This window comes from Ursus maritimus, unplaced genomic scaffold (genome assembly GCF_017311325.1).
Source record: "Ursus maritimus isolate PB19 unplaced genomic scaffold, ASM1731132v1 scaffold_24, whole genome shotgun sequence".
Taxonomy (NCBI): domain Eukaryota; kingdom Metazoa; phylum Chordata; class Mammalia; order Carnivora; family Ursidae; genus Ursus; species Ursus maritimus.
Window position 1 is genome coordinate 23,533,839 of NW_024424897.1, and position 16,918 is coordinate 23,550,756.

At 41.5% G+C, this 16,918-nt stretch overlaps 1 protein-coding gene across 1 annotated transcript in view; it reads right to left on the reverse strand.

Annotated features, from left to right (window-relative positions):
• SKAP1 (src kinase associated phosphoprotein 1) overlaps positions 1-16,918 on the reverse strand; it is a 269,450-nt gene that overhangs the window by 213,911 nt on the left and 38,621 nt on the right. The window lies entirely within an intron of this gene.

The window sequence follows — 16,918 nt, forward strand, 5'->3', positions numbered from 1 at the left end:
CAGCGTCACTGGTCCTTGGCACCTAATCCCAGTGGCACCCCAGTTGTTATGACAACCAAAACACCACCCCCGCAAAACACATCCTCAAATACTTCTAGGCCTAAATTCTTAATTTTACAGGTGAGGCATGAACAACTGACTCAAGGTCACCCAGCATTTTAGTGTCTCTGCCAGGACTGGGGCTCTTGCAGTCCACCATATCATTCCATCTCCTCTTTTATTTTGCGATATTATTGGCAAAACCAACAACCCCTCAAGTCTTCAAACTAATGAAATGGTAGTGGCAGAAAGGATCATTTGTAAGTCACTTATTTGGAATCTAAATTGCATTTTCCCCATAGAAACAATGTTCTATATGGTGGCTATCCACAAAAGTCTATTATACTTTGTATTCCATTTCCTCCTGCCTTCACAGGAACCTTACATTATTCTATATCGATTTTCTCTTGTATATATCCAACCTCTTCCTCTCAACTTGGCCCTTTCCATCAGTATTTATACTCACATAAAAATAAAGCAAAGCTTCCCTCACCTTCTTCATATCCCTCCATCTGCTGTCTTCTTTTCCTTCACATCACAGTGAAATTTTCAAAGTGTGTTGTCTGTAGTTTCTGTTTTCTCCCACTCCCACCTCCCACTCACTCTTGCTTATGGTAACCACATGTTAATTCCTGCTATGGACATAATTCCATGCCACTAAATAGAATGAATATTTTTCTATCCTCATCTTGACCTCTCAGGAGTGTATATGTCCATTTGAACACTTTTTTTTTCCTTGGGAGAGAGCTCAGAGCTTTTGATCAAATTCTTAAAAGAATCCATAACACAAAATAAAAGATTAAGAAAAAGGCAATACATAGGTAATAATGAGGTGTGTCTTCCAGCACACACATGACTGAAATAAGATGAGATTACGTTAGAGACAAATATCATCCCAGTGAGTATCTAGGTTATTTCTTTGTAAGACTAAAGTTCAGGAAATGGAGAAGTAGGAGATAAGTGGGAGTAGTTGCCATAATTCAGAGATGCATTTGTGGGAAATTATCAGAGATAAGGAAGAGAAGATGAATTATCAGAGATAAGGAAGAGTAGATAGAGAAGCCTCCTGGTTGACTTTTCTTATTCCTTTCTTTCCGCAGAAGAGTTCTGGGCTGGCAATCAGGTGAAGGGAAATGTAAGATACTTGGATGACAGGGCAGGGAAAGTTCAGGACAGGCTTGACATCTGCAGTGGGAAGGGGGCGCGGGGATAAGAGGAGGAAGGGGTGGGAAAGGTAAAGCTGCAGCAGCTGGGAAGAAGGGTGTCCATGTCAATAGGAAGGCGAATGTACATTGAGAGTGACTGTAACTTAAAACAAGTTGTATATATTAGTAGGACGGGTCAGTCCCCTCCACTGTAGCAGATGGTGCAGCTTTCCACTGCACCTGGCCACCGTGAAGAGTTTTTCCATCAAACTCTTTTCTATAAAACACAGCTAATCAAGCAAATCATCAAAGGGGGAGCAATTTTCCATGTTCTTGCTGTTTCTCATCTTCTCTGGAGGCACTGCTCTAGCCCTTGATTCCAATCATTACTCAACCTCCAATTCAATATAAATAGAAATTAGAATGTGAGCCTGTGCAAGTGTATGTGTGTGTGGGGGGTGTGTGTGGGTGTACTTCTCCTTCCAAAATGTATGCAATGGCAACGGCAGGAACTTAGATAACTCATGTTGTTCTCATTTATTGACCCAGGGAAAAAAATGGAACCATGCTTGTGGTAGTTAAAAGGCCAACTCTTGGTGAATTGTTAAAAAGGTAAAACCAGTTATTGATGGTCTCAGCCTCTTCTTTTGTCTTCTCTTCCCCACAATCCCCACGGCCTCACTGTGCACTCCAATGCACACACATAGTTTTGTTCCCCTTCTCTACCTACTGTAAAGTGACACTGCTTTCTCTTTTTAGTCAAGAAGATCTTATAAGTTCACATACACTAGGAGGATTGCTTCTGCCAATGGTAGCTGTATCATAAGAAGGGTGATCACAGAGAAAGAATTCACCTTAACAGTATTAAATAAAGTAGCAGGTCTACTGAGTTGATGTTAAAGAGCAGAATCTGCCTTAATCTTGATGATGCTGTAATTAAATATTTCTGTCGGTAAAACTCATACGTAGGACTTGATGTGGAATGACATGAAGTGGAATGTTAGTTCCCTTCACTTTCAGAAGGTATGAAACAATCCTGCTACCCTACCTTTTCCCCTTCATCTTGCTTTAAGTCTTAACTGTGCAATGACCCTAAAGAAAGTTTGTTCACACACACACACACACACACACACACACACACACACACACACACAGAGGATACTTCTAAAAGGCAAGGCCAGAAGATGAGCAATCTCATCCCTCACTGAGGGCACCATTGACTATTCTCTGCTGGGCACAACACATTTGCAGTCTTGATCTTGTCTCCCTAAACATAACCTACAGATGGCCTTCATCACATTCTCTGGAAAGATGACCCCACACTAGAGAATTCTACACTGCTTAGGAGGCAGTTAGTCAAATCCCGCCCACATCTTCTAATTCTTATCCTTCACTCTGAAAACAATTATCCTTAGCCAGAGACTCCAACAAGTCTGAAACTAGACATTTTAAACCAAAATACAAACACCACGATAGATTTACACAGAAGAAAAGGCATACATGCACACACGCGCGTGCACACACATACACACACACGCACAGAATTGTGTTTATCCTAAAGGCCTCTGAGAATTTCATATCAGGCCTGTGCAGATAGATAACAAACACTTCTTTAATCTTCCCTTTGAAGCTTCAGCTCCAATATGAAAAGGAAGCTATCACTCTGCGGCAATATCCATACTCAACATCATCAGGTCCATGCAAATGATATTTGGAGCTGGAAAAAGATGAGTACAGAACAAGCAGACAGAAATTGCTGCAACCATATTGATGATTATTGTTTTCACGTTCAGTCAAAATAAATCCATCTTTACTTGATCCTCCAAAAATGAAAATGGAAGAACAAAATTTCCGAACATTTTGTCGGCTCTGCAGAAGGGAGCCTAGGAAATTTAGAGTTACGTTACATGTGAGACAAAGTTGGCTATTTGTGTTTTTATATCTAGAGAGGTTTTCAGTGAACTTCCGTTTAGGGAAAGATAACAACAAATAAATGGGGTTCACCATAGTGGGGGGTTATCGAGGCTGCTATAGCAGCAGTAACAGCAAGGACACATAATAACAATGTGAAGATTTCTCGAATATATTGTCGGGCACTGTTCTAAACATCTCTCTTATAATAACTCATTCCTCCACACTGTAACCCTATTATCATGCCCATTTTGTAAATAAGGAAACCAAGGCATTGAGAGGTGAGATGACTTGCCCATGGTTGACACAGCTAGTAATAAGGCAGACAAGTTTCCAATCCTAGCAACTAGTTCCAGAGTGGGCACTCTCATAACCAATTAAGGAGGAAAGTCTTGAAAATATAATCTACCTTAAAAACACTCAGAAAAATTGATTTTTTCTTCTCTAAAAACTTTCTCCTTTTGTAACAGAATTCAGTCACTCAGTCAACAAATACTGTTGAATGTCTTCCATATGACAAGTCCTTTGCTCTGGTGCCTTGGATGAAACGGTGACTAAAATATATATAGTCTGTCTGCAGATACATTTCAATATCTTTCAAACTGCAAACAAACTGTTCTAGTTTGCCACTCAAGAATCACAGAACACTAGATTCCTGCTAAAAATGAAGCTATTAACTTTTAATCATTAGATGTGGGAGGGGGTTGAGGTGGGTATCAAACCCTTGACCATGGAACTAACCAATGAACACAGTTATTGAGATTAAAGTACTCAGAGCATTCACCCGAAGTGTGTAAGACAAACAACTGTAACTATCCTCATGTTACTGGAAATATCTAGGAAGGAAAAAATAGTTCCATTTCCTGATTATAATTAAAATTAGCATATGCAGCACTTAACATATGCTAGGCATTGTGCTATGTATACGTTTTATATGTATTATTTTATTCAAACTTCATTACAACCCTATGAGGTCAGTACTATTATTGTTCCCATTTTACAGATTAGGAAACTGAAACTCAGGAAGGTCAACCAATTTGATCAAAACCACATAGCTATTAAACAGCAGAACCCAGATTTGTATCCAGCTTTCCTTGGTTCCAAAGCTCAAGCTCTGAAATCCCGTATTAACTGCTTTTCTATTGACTGCAATATAGAAAACAAATCTACTGCTCTCAGACGGCTTAGGATTTGAGAGTAGTTAGATCAGACATCTTTAACTTAGAGTCCACAGTTGAGCTTTAGAAGACTCCTGAACTCCTGAAATTGTGGGTGAAAAGCAATCCATGTTTTCTTTTCCCTTGAAGAAGAGTCCATAAACTTCATTAGATTCCCAAAAATGTCAATAACTTTTTCTCTCCAAAATGATAAGACCCTCTGGGTTAGATGAATAAGGTTGTAATGGCATTATAAAACTAGCTATCCAGAAAGGCCAACATCTGTAATGTCATAAATCTAGAACATCTAGATGAATTCTTTTTGCAACTGAAGTATTAAACACGTTATCTTACCTGTGACTTATGGAAATTTAAAACACATCATACATTCTCTGCCTCGTTAAACCACCTGTTAAACAAAATCAAATCTCTTCTTGATGACTTAAAGATGTAAATTTGAACTTTGGTTATTGTACCAAAACAGTGGTGCCTTCTAAATGGATAGGATGTCTGCACTCCTCGATGTCTAGAGAGGACTTCTATTTCCCTCTTGACCATCTCTGTTCTCTTAGTAATGACTATCTCCAAACAGACTGCAAAGAATGAAGTGTTATACTGATATTAGAAATGGAATTCAAATGGAAACCTGGTTGAGCAAGGCTTTCAACAGCAAGTTGGTAACACTAGGAAAAACCCCTTGCAATTGACCTTGATCAGTGAGCCACATGGTAGAGACTGATACATGCCCAAGGAAGTGGCTTTTCTGGATACTGCTAATAGTCTGTACACTGTAGATATTTCCTATAACTTCTTTCCTTACTTTGGAAGATTCACTGGATTTCAAATTTTCTTTCTAGTAGCAATGCTCTATCTACTACTGGGTAAGTGGCAAAGGGTCATATGGCCAGTGACACCCAAGAACAGAAATGGGAAAAGAGCACCATCTGGTGGAAGTCCCTGGTGGAGGCATCAGAGGCTGGGACCTGGGGGTCGGGGCGCCAGCCTCAGAAGAAGTCAGGCAGGAATGAGAAGGCCTCTGGAGGGGAGCTGGTGCCCCCTCTAGCCCCAGTACCTTTAATCCATCAAAAGCACAGGACCTAGTATCTGCCTACAAGAAGCTTACAATCTAAACAATGAGATATTTATACATGAACAGACGTCAATTTAAGATAGTAAATAACAAGCAACGTTATCTAATGTTGACAGTATTGATTTTTTTAGAAGTTTGTTCCCAGACAATAAAAAAGAAATAAAACAAATAAGACCTTACTCATCACTGAAGTTTGACCATAACACTTTCACTACATAAGTCCAGAACACTTTCACTACATAAGTCCATAACACTTTCACTACATAAAATCCCTGCTATGCTCAATCCAACATCCACTCTGGGTGTCAACAGTAAGAAATCTGGGTGCTTTTCTCAATTAGTCAATGGTTACGGTCTTTCATCACAACACTGAAAACCTGCATTCAAATATTCCTTCCCCTGTGTTCTAGCATCAAGACTGCAAATTGTGGTTGTATGTCTATGTAACCCCATACTCCCTGCATGTACTAGACAACCAATTGTAACTCAATGAACTATTAAAGAAAAATGCCAGCCAGGTATGTTGTGACAAAATAAAAGACCCTAAATATCAAGTCAGAGTTTCATTTTTTTTCTTTCTGTAGATAAAGGGGAGCAACTGAAGGGTGGGTTGGTTGGTTGGTTGGTTGGTTGGTTGGTTGGTTGGTTGGTTTGCTTGTTTTAAGGATAGGAATGATGTTCACTGTGATCAAACCAGCAGAAATATGCAGCCTGGATGGGAGGGAGAAAACCTGAGAAGCAGTTTACTGGAGACCAAGAAGAGAGACAAGAGATTTGATAGCACACGTGGACGTGGGTTGGGAACAGAGCGTCAAGAGGAAAATCAGAGTTATCTTTCAGTTACAAACTTGTGTATGGGAGAGAGCAAGGCAGCACTCACATACAAAGAACTCCAGCTGATTACCATATTTTAAAATGTAGTATCTTTGGCTCTTGTCCTGTCACTTTTGTCTCTGCTGATGCTTGGAACCTAATTTTGTTTTATTTTTTGCTTGCTTCAGGTTAATAGCTACTCTTGGACCACCAAGACTCCTAGTTATCTGATTAGTGAATAACTGATGTTTGCATGACACTGTGACTGTGGACTCCTAACTCATTGAATTTTACAGCTGGAAGGTCACTGAAGGTCATTTAATCCAGTCCCTCACTTTCCAGATGAGAAAATGAACTATGGAGAGGTTATGTGATCACATCATAGAAGTTTAGAAGTCCACATTATGAAGCTACCGCAGTTTATCTTACCCAGGCAGGTTCAAAAACATGATAGTCACTTGAAAATTCCTTTGGTCTACACTCAGAGAAAATATTCTTCAATAATGAAGGTAAAATAAAGACATTTTCCTATAAAGAAAAGCCGACGGAATTATTTGTGGACAAACCGATATTAAAAGAAAAACTAAAGAGAGCTGTTCGGACAGCAGGGAGAGGATCCCAGATGGAAACACACTGAAAGCCGGAAGAAATAAAGAGCTCACAGGGTAAAAATGTTAATGGAAGTGAATACTGACTACACTTAACAATGATCGTAATGTTTGTAGGTGTTAAACACTTATATGGAATCAAATTGAAAATGTGGGAGGAGGTTAAATGCAGTTAAAATATTCTAAGGTTCTAGAAAAAAAAAATTCCTTTGGTATTTCCCTTGTTGTGAACATGGTCCCATCATTGACCTGAGAACAAATGTTACACAAAAGACATTTAGGCTGGACTAGTTCTCCGAGCTCATTTAGGCAGAGTGGGTTTCTCAACATTAACATGCCGACATACCGTCTATACCTCAACTTATGAAGACCACATTCGTTTTCTCAAACGTAAATAAATCTCCACTATTTGCCAGATACTCTGTGAGGGACAGAGAGCATGGAAAGCCCCAACTGGGGGCTGGTTCGGCTGGAATAGTCAAACTGTGCTGAAGTGATGGGATCGGCACAAAACACACGCCAGGTAAAACCTGGGGCCGGAAGAAGCCGGGTCTGGGTAATGCCAGAAGCTGTCTCACTGCTTGCAGATAAGGGTTGCTGAGGGAGGATCTGAGATCAGATAAAGGAAGATGCCTGGCAGGGGAGGGTCGGGTCACAGAGAGGCCAGGCCCAGGATGCAGAGGGGCCAGGCCCATCAGAGCAGGTGGCAGAGGCCCAAAGCAGACATGTTTGAGGAAGGGATAGGGCAAGATTCTGAGTGGTTCCAACCTGAAAGCCTCTGTTTCATCTTGTGAAGTAGGTGATAATGTCATGCAAGAGCAATACGATAAATCTGCTAAGGATTGGGGAGGCGGGGGAAAGAGGAACATTAGAAAGGTTGCTGCTTGGGTCATGCAAAGTCACTCCCGGGTGTCACTAAGGGTTCAGCTAAGGTGGGAGACTAAGCCTTACAGTAGAGGCACGTCTACTGTGTCATTTATCTTCAGGACTGAGGAGCTGCCCAAATATAAGAGCAGAGACGTGGGCCATTGAACTGATCTGAGGTTAGGATTCTTCTAGGCTTGGGAGATGAAAGGACAGAAGAGTAAGAGAACACTGGAGGGCATGTCCGGGCACTCAGACTGGGGAGGAGAAAAACCAATGGCCCAAGACTTGACTCTACTGTCCGTACATGTTAGAGACTTTTAACAATCAATTAAAATATGCAAAAACAGGAGATAGCGTCATTCTGCTCTTCTCTTCCAGGACAATCCTCTGTCCCACCAGTCCCAAACTTCTCCTAGCTCATGCTCCCTGTTTCAATGGCTGACATCTTCATCCACCCAACCGAGACTTAGGGACTGCCCTTTCATCTCTTTCTCTATTACTGTGTACCTCCCATCAGTCACCAAGACCTGGACATTCTACTTCCTTGATATCTTTTAAATCTACCTCTTCTCCATCACTACAGGCACTGAATTCATTCGAGCCTTCAAAATGCCTGACCCAGATTGATGTCACCACGTCCTAAGACGTCTACCTGCCACCTGCTCCTCTCTGACCCATTCTACTCAGTGCTGATGGAGAAGGAAGGGCAGTGGTGAGCAAACAGGTCTGGGTTGGACTCCTAGCTCTTCCACCTTCGACCTGGCCGACTTCGGCTGCAGCCTCAGTCTCCTCAACTTTTTTTTAATTGAAACATAGTTCACACACCATGTTACATTAGTTTCAGGTATACAACATAGTGATTCCACAAGTCTATACGTTATGCTGTGCTCACTAGGACTGTAGCTGCCACCTGTCACCATACAATGCTACTACAATATCGTTGACTCTATTCCTGTCCTGTACCTTTTATTCCTGACTTATTCCTTCCATAGATGGGAGTCTCTATCTCCTGCTCCCCTTTCCCCATTTTGCCCATCCCTCCACCCTCTCCCTTGGTTCCACCTCTAAAATAGAAATAATAATTATACCTGCCTCATATGTTTTTTGGGAGGATTAACTGAGATAATGCACACGAAGAACTGAGCACTAGGCCTGGCACCTGGAAGGCCTTCAGTAAATGTCAGCTGTTATGTCATTAGCACCATCGTTATTCTGATGACCTAAAGTGCAAACCCAGCCTTGTCATTGCCCTGCTTAAAACCTTGCAGTGGCTTACTCCAGCCCCAGCCTTCAAGTCCTCCCCTGCTCTGTTCACACTGCTGCTCTCACATGTCTCTGCTCTCTCTGCCAGCACACTTTCCCCATCGTGTCCCCTTTTTCTCCCAGTGAACCTCTGGTGGCCCTTTGAGGCTCAGCTCTGTCACCTGTGTAAGGTGCTCCCATGGCACCTCTATACACACCTCTCAGCAGCACCTGTAACACTGCACCACAATCCTCTGTCTGTCTAAATCACTGGGCTCTCAAGGGGCAATGGCACAGAGCTTGTGCTCAATAAAGTCTTGCTAAAAAAGTGAGTGGACATGAGAAACAGAGGGGCTGTCTGATTGCAGCACGAGTGGAGCGCAGAGTGCATCTCAGAGAGGGGTCAGAGACGAGGCTGGAGATGCAGGCAGCAGGCAAGGCCCTCCGAGTAATGCCATGGGGTGTGGACTTTATCCCAAAGAAGGTGGGGAAAGGGACTTCCATGTTCCACTACATTACTCACACAAAGACAAAAGAGAAAAACAGAAAGAGAATTAAAGGAGGAGAAGAAAAGGAAGAGAAAGGTAAAAAATAAGAAAACCTTGTTAAATTAAAACCTTCATCCAAATGAAGAATCCCCCTCCCCCCTCAAAGACCGGTTTCAAAGAATAACCACGATATGACTGGCAAAAGTATACTTCAAAAGACACGACTGAATACACATTGTAGTGGCAAGAATCCAATATATAAATACAATCAATTTGTTTCTTCATTAAAAGCTTTCATGAAGAAAATGATTTAATACAAGTGCTAAAGCTACTGACACAGATTAATTTAAAAATAACAACAGAATCCTAATTAAAGACATAATAATATTTTACTCATTCCTACTGCTCCAAAACTGAATAAATATATAAAAATAAAATTGAGAATGCAGGCTTCTACTGGTAACCACTCTAAGAGCTACAATGAATTACCGATATTTTTTTAAAATGTCATATCCTTATGTATATGGTTTCTTCCAGTTAGGAATTGGGATGCACACAGAAATTCAGAGATCGTTCTTAAATTGTTTCAGTTTTGCCCTCGAGTTTTTTCCTAACTGTACAAGATTCTATACTAAAATATCATTCTTGGCCTTTTATTTCTTTGTATAGTCTATAGCAGTCATATTAAACCCTTACAAGAGATACCCAATTATCCCAATCATAAAGAATGGAACTACTTTGATCTAAAGCCTAATGACTATGTGATCACTTCTATGGCTGTATCAATACAGGTCAAGTGTCACCAGCAGTTCAACTACAATCAGCCATTCAATCCCAAGACTTACCTGTCCCATCGTGGGGCCAGGACTTTGGTTCTGTCCCACTTCAAGGGATTCTCCAGCATCGAGAAATGTTTCCCCATGTTGCCAGGCCACCGGAAAGCACAAAAGGTAGCAGGCAAACATCAGGCCCAACAGCAGGGAAGGACCAAGGCCATTTGCTGCTGACCATATCTCCATCCCTCACCCTATAAGCCAGTTGGGTTGAAATGTTGTCAGTTAAGTTGCTGGTCCTAAGCCTTGCCAGTAAAATTCTCCTGTCAGTTATCCCCAATCGTACTGGGGGACCCTCCTTACCACCCAACTAACAGCCTCAACTCATACTTTCCAGTCAAATCCTTCCATCCTTCCCCTTCACCATTCAAATTCATTTGAAAACCTTGTGTCTTACCTTAAAAAAAAGAATGAAGTCTTCTGATAAAGATTTTTACATATACTTGCCTGATTATAAGAATCTCCTGGAGCCCTTATTGAAACACAAATTCCCAGAGATGATTCCAGACCTAATAAATTAGCATCTCCAGGGTAGAGACCTAATAATCTGTATTTATTTATTTATTTTTTATTTGACAGAGAGACAGCCAGCGAGCGAGGGAACACAAGCAAGGGGAGTGGTAGAGGAAGAAGCAGGCTCTCAGCAGAGGAGCCTGACGTGGGGCTCGATCCCAGAACTCCGGGATCATGCCCTGAGCTGAGGGCAGATGCTTAACGACTGAGCCACCCAGGTGCCCCTAAAAATCTGTATTTTTAACAAGATCCTCAGGTAATCCATATGATCAGGCAAGTTTGGAAAACAATATAAAGGAAATGGGTATTTTGCCAACAGTTGTCTGTTAAGAAAATTCTAGACAGGTAGCCCCCGGTTCAAGCACAAGTTCAAGTACGGTTCAAGTTGCTTGAACCTTGGGATGCACTTTCCTAATGAAACAAAGTAAAAGATAGTGTTAAGATTTCTGGGCCAGCTTCAAAAACTTTTTAAATCTTGTTAACAGATCTGAAGTATAGTAAATACAATCTTTTGTTTACAAGCCAATCATATTTCAAAAGTTGAAGCATAAAGTTGGCCATTTGGAAGGTATTTTTCATAAAGTTCTGAGAGTGGTTAGTTACCTGGCTATCCACAAAAGCTTATTATGCCCACAACAAGCCAACATCAGCTATAGAATAACAGATATAAACATGAAGTTGGTGTCCTCAAAGTAAAAGATAATGAGAGGGACAAATGACATGTTCCTTCTCTGGGCATAGGCAAACTTTGACATTCTTACCCTCTCTGCCTTTGCAACCATCTCCCACCTCCCAGTGGCCAAGGATTGCCCAGGTGCCAAGGATTCACGTGTTATCCGCAGCTCCCTACTAAAGCATCAGCTTACAAACCCCTGTCCTGTGTTTTCCTCTCCCAAATTACCTATCCCCCCCTCCAAAATTCAGCCAAAACTCTCATTTCCATAATTGGGTTCCATCCTATCTTTTTCAGCTTATCTCTCCCATTATTCCCTTATACATAATAAACTGAATCACCCTTTGGTTCCCAAATATGGCTAAACTTTATCTTCTCTGTGTCTTTGTACCTGCTATTTTTGGTGCAATGTATCTCACCAAAAACTCATCCCTTTCAACCCACAGCTAAGCCATGATGCCATCTTACAGCCCTGAAGGCTTATCATAACCCACCAGCCAGAAGTGACTTCTTTCTCTGGGATTTCACAACACAACCTATGTGTACCTCTTCTAAAGCTTTAGCCACAATATATCTTGAGATATAGTTATATGTGCATGCTTTTTTTATCTTTCCCATTGGGTTGTAATTTCTTGGGAATATTTTGGGGGGTACCTAATTATGTAACATGGATTATATTAGGCACTTTTATATGCATAACAACAATCCTATAAGGTGGATGTATTGTGTAATTATTTGGTTTATCCTGCTCAAAAATAAGTTACAGGAGGACTGGAACCTGTGTCATATTCACCACGAAAATGCTTCGCACATAGCATTTGCTCAATAAACATTTGTCCAATGAATTAAGTGACATTATTCACTTTTTATGAAGAAATTGAGCCTCAAAAGAGTGCTGGCATAATAGTCATACTGCCTGGGTTCAAATCCAAATTCCAGAACCTAACATTTGTGTAACCTTGAGCACATTGGTTACTTCTCTGAACCGCAGTTTTCTCATCTGATAAATGGGGATCATTTGGTATCCATCTCACATGCATGGATTAAATGAGACAATGTGTGTGTGTAAAGCCCTTGACAATGGGCCTGGCATATAGTACGTGTGTGGTGAATGTTGGCTCTATCATTCTTTAATTGGAGAAGTGAGAGTCTCTGAAGCCCTCATTCTTCCCATGGAAAAGGATCCTCTGATGCTTTGATCACCTTCAGTGACCAAGCACTGTTCATTGCCCATAATAGAGGTTCCACAAGTCACTGGCCACCAAATTTCCTCTGCACAGTCATCTTAACCAAAAGTTAGAAGAAAACCATTAAACACAGCTAATGTGTACACTCAAAAGTCTCTCAACCCTCCAGGTGAATTTATATTTTAAAAGAAGGTGATGAGCCTAAATACATTTCTAAATGGTGAAAAGGTATGCAACAAATGGGAACCGGACATTTCAGACCTTCTAGAGACGGTATCTGTGAACAGTGGTCTCCATGCAGGCTCTGGTCATGAGTCTGGCCACTCACTGGCCCGGTAACTTCTTGAAAAACTGGGATATGCAATATGTGACATTATCTTGATTGCCTGGCATCGTGCCCAACAAAGAGGAAACAAATAGCCACTACGTGTTTGTGAAGTAAATTAACTTCTTCCGGTTTGTAATCCTCACCCTGCTCTTAGGTGATTCCATTTCTCTTTATGACCAATATAAAAATCAATCATGGTGACTGATGTTTTGAGAAGGAGGAAGTGAATGGTTTACTCAAGCACCATCACTTTGGGAAACGAGACCCACAAACACAGAGACGTTTTACTAGATAGTCGCACAGAATGTAGATAACCCTTTTCTAATGAAGGATTCATCCTGTGTCAGTTCAGTGCAGCTCAAAGGGATTCTATCTAAGAAATGAAAGTTGTTCTCAGTCAGTGATACCTCATCTAATGAAGACCTTGAGAATGAACTTCCTTTATTTAAAAAAAAAACATATTTTAGCAAAATCATCATTAATCACTCAGAGGACTGCTGTATTTCATATGACTCAAAAATAATTTTATTTTCATGTGCATTTATGGGTGTGTGTGTGTGTTTGGCACAGAGTAAAACACCTCCACATACAGCTGCTTATTTGTGCAGGAGTGACCCAAGGCTTCACTACACAATTAAAGCCTAATTTCCTCTTTCTACATCTCCTTCCTCCTCAGTTCCAACTCCTTTCCCACCTGGAAACCAAATACTCTTTGGCTATTAAAGCTCTGTCCCTTTTAAAACAGGAAAGGCTCTGATCTCAATGACTTAGGATTAAATACATACTCAGTACAGAGTTGGAAAATACAAATAAACAAAAAGGAGAAATAAAAAATCACTCAAACTCCACTTGCCAGAGATTACCATCATTAACACCTTGGTAGGGGCAGGCGCCTGGCTGGCCCAACTGGAAGAGCATGTGGCTCTTGATCTGGGGGTCATGAGTTCAAGACCCACGTTGAGTGTAGAGATTACTTAAATACATTAATTTAAAAACACACACACACACACACACAACCATTTGGGTGGGGTTTTTTTCCAGACATTTTTCTCTGAGGTTTTACATAGATATTTAACTTACTTTTTCACTTATAGTATATCTTACAGTTCCACATCAATAAATCTACAGCATGCATGATTGATTGATTGTTAAGTTTGCCTTTTCAACAGAATGGAGGAGCAGAATAAACTGAAACAGGGAGAAACTTGAGACAGAGAACCAGAAAGGAGAATTTTGCAATGCTCCAAGCAAGACTTTATGGAGGCTGAAGTTTAGCCAGTGACAAAGGGAAAGAAGACAGATTTAGGATAAAGAATCAATAGGCTTGTTGATGGCTTGGGGAGTAAAGACAGAGGATTCTGCCTCGGGGGCCTCGGCCTAGAGAAAGCAGAATTAGGCATTAGGGGTGAGCAGAATATAAAATAATAAGTTCAGTTCTAGACACTCAGTCAGGATTTTTCTGACTACAGGTAACGGAACACCCAAGTGACGTGGGCTTAAATAAATAGAAGTTTATTTCTCCTTCAAAACAGAAAGTCTGGAGACAGGTGATTCCAGGGTTGATGCAGGGGCCCAACACTGGCATGAAGGACCTAGGCTCTTGCAGTATTTCTGCTCTAACACCTTAGAACAGAGTCATATCTTAAGGTGGCTACTGCATTCAATGTACTGCCGTCTCCCGAGCATAAGACTGTCCTGTGAGAGGCTATCAGAAGTCTGCCATGGCTTTCATATCATGACTCATCCCTAGGCTGGTAGGGTTCTGTTGTCAAGGAAGAATGGAGGGTGCCTGCTGGGTAGGCATCCAGCAGGGTCTGCCGCAGCTTTGTGAACTTGGAGATCTCTAAGACACCCAAAAGGGGCCATCCCGGACGCTGTGTGAAGCCTTGCCCAGAGAGCTGCCGCTGAGCTGGAGAGCTGGAGAGGAAGTTGTGGAGCTGTGGACACGGGTGCAACTGCCCAAGAAGAATGGGATGAGGACAGAGGCAAGCCTGAGGGCAACGTAAAGGGCACAGGGCAGAAAAATGAGCTCAAGAACCGGCTTGGGGGGAAAAAAAGAGTGTATAAATGCAAGGAAGAAGGAAAACCAAGAGAGACTATTATCGTGGGAAAGAACAGAAGGAAAGTTGCTTTTTTTTTTTTTTTTAACTTTTTGAGGAAAAGGAAGCTATCAACAGTGTCAGATGCTGCGGAGAGACTAAGTGAACAGTGTCCCCTGGATGTGGCAATTAGAGAGTTACTGGTACTTTGGCAAGAGTAACTTTATAGGAGTAGAGGCTAGATCATAGAGGAAGGAGGAGTGACCAGAGAAGGAGAAACTAGGCTTCTGTCTGTAAAAAAAATCTACGGAATAGTAGCTGGAAAGGGAATCACTGTGTAGGATGCAATGTTTTTCTTAGTATTAGGAGAGATTTGGGCCGCCTGAGTGGCTCAGTTGGTTAAGCGACTGACTCTTGATTTTGGTTCAGGTCATGATCTCACGGTCGTGGGATTGAGCCCCACATTGGGCTCCATGCTCACTGTGGAGTCTGCTTGTCCCTCTCCCTCCTCTCCTCCCCCACTCATGCTCTCTCTCTCAAATAAATAGAATCTAAATATATATATATATATATATACATATATATATATATAGGAGAGATTTGAGCATGAAGGAGAGTTGTAATGGGGGGGAGTTAAATTTAAGAAAGAGAGAGTCCTAGGGGGTAGTGATAACAAAGGAGGGAAGATGATAACTGTGAGTCACTGCTTCAGTCCTCAAATAGCATGAGGAGGGGTGTGCTCTCAAAAGATGATGGGGGGGGGTGGTTCCTGGGTGGTTCAGTCAGTTAAGCATCTGCCTTCAGCTCAGGTCGTGATCTCAGGGAGCCCAGTGGGAAGCCTGCTTCTCCCTCTCCCTGTGTTCCCCAGCTCATGCTCTCTCTCTCTCTCTCTCTCTCTCACTCTATCTCAAATAAATAAATAAAAATCTTAAAAAAAAAAAAAAGGTGACAGGGGCGGAGAATTGTAAAGCCATGTAGACACATCTCAAAAGGGGAGAGGTTGGGACAAGATTGAATGGGAAAAGTCATTTTCCCAAAAGAAATGGCAGCAAGGAGCTTGAAGAATGCCAAGAGCACTTCCAGAAAGTAAGCAAATTCTATTTAAGATGACTGCAAGCAAAACAGTGCCCTGCAGAAGAGCTGTGTTTTTTACTAAGGCAGGGATGGAGCGAAGTGGTTCAGGATGCAGTGGAATTTGATGATAATAAGACATGGACCCTAGGAACAGGGGAAAGGGCTAGAGGAGAAATCATCAGAAGAGACAAGAAATGGCAGAGACAAGGACATGCCAAACCGAGTAGGAAGGAGGATGACCAGAAGCAGAGGGCTGCTGACAGCTTAGAGATGGCGGGAATGATTGGCATCTGTGCTCCCGTGGAATGCCAGGGTAGGGTCAGCGCTCTGGTCACCTTTTCTCACAGAATGTTAGAGAGATGTTATCATAGTAGATACATGAAGAGAAGGGCACCATGTCTGCAAATGTCTTGTACCCCCTAACACTCAGTAAAAAAAAAGCATCCTATCTTTGGAGAATAACACGTGGGGCTGGCCACTAAATAGTAAATGTCCTAATAAAGAGTGTCTCTTGTTTTAAGTTTTAGCCTAGGACCTAAAAACACAGTTTTTGGTTATAACAGTCCCCCCGCCCCCATTCATTCAACTCACATTATGGAGCTTATACCACATGCCAGCATCATGCTAGACCTTTTTTTTTTTTTTTTTTAATTAATATAAGATCACCCATGCCTTTAAAGAGTTAATCTCTGGAAATATGTATTCTGAGTTCCGAGAAACTGAATTTGAAATGAAATGAAAAGTCTGCTTCTCAAATGTGAATATGCATACAAATAACCTTAGGATCGTATTGAAATGGAGATTCTGATTCAGTGGAACCTGAGATTTTACATTTCTAACAAGTTTCCAGCTGATGCTGATGTTGCTGGTCCATGGGCCACGCTTGGATCATCAAGGAGCTAAAGACTCTA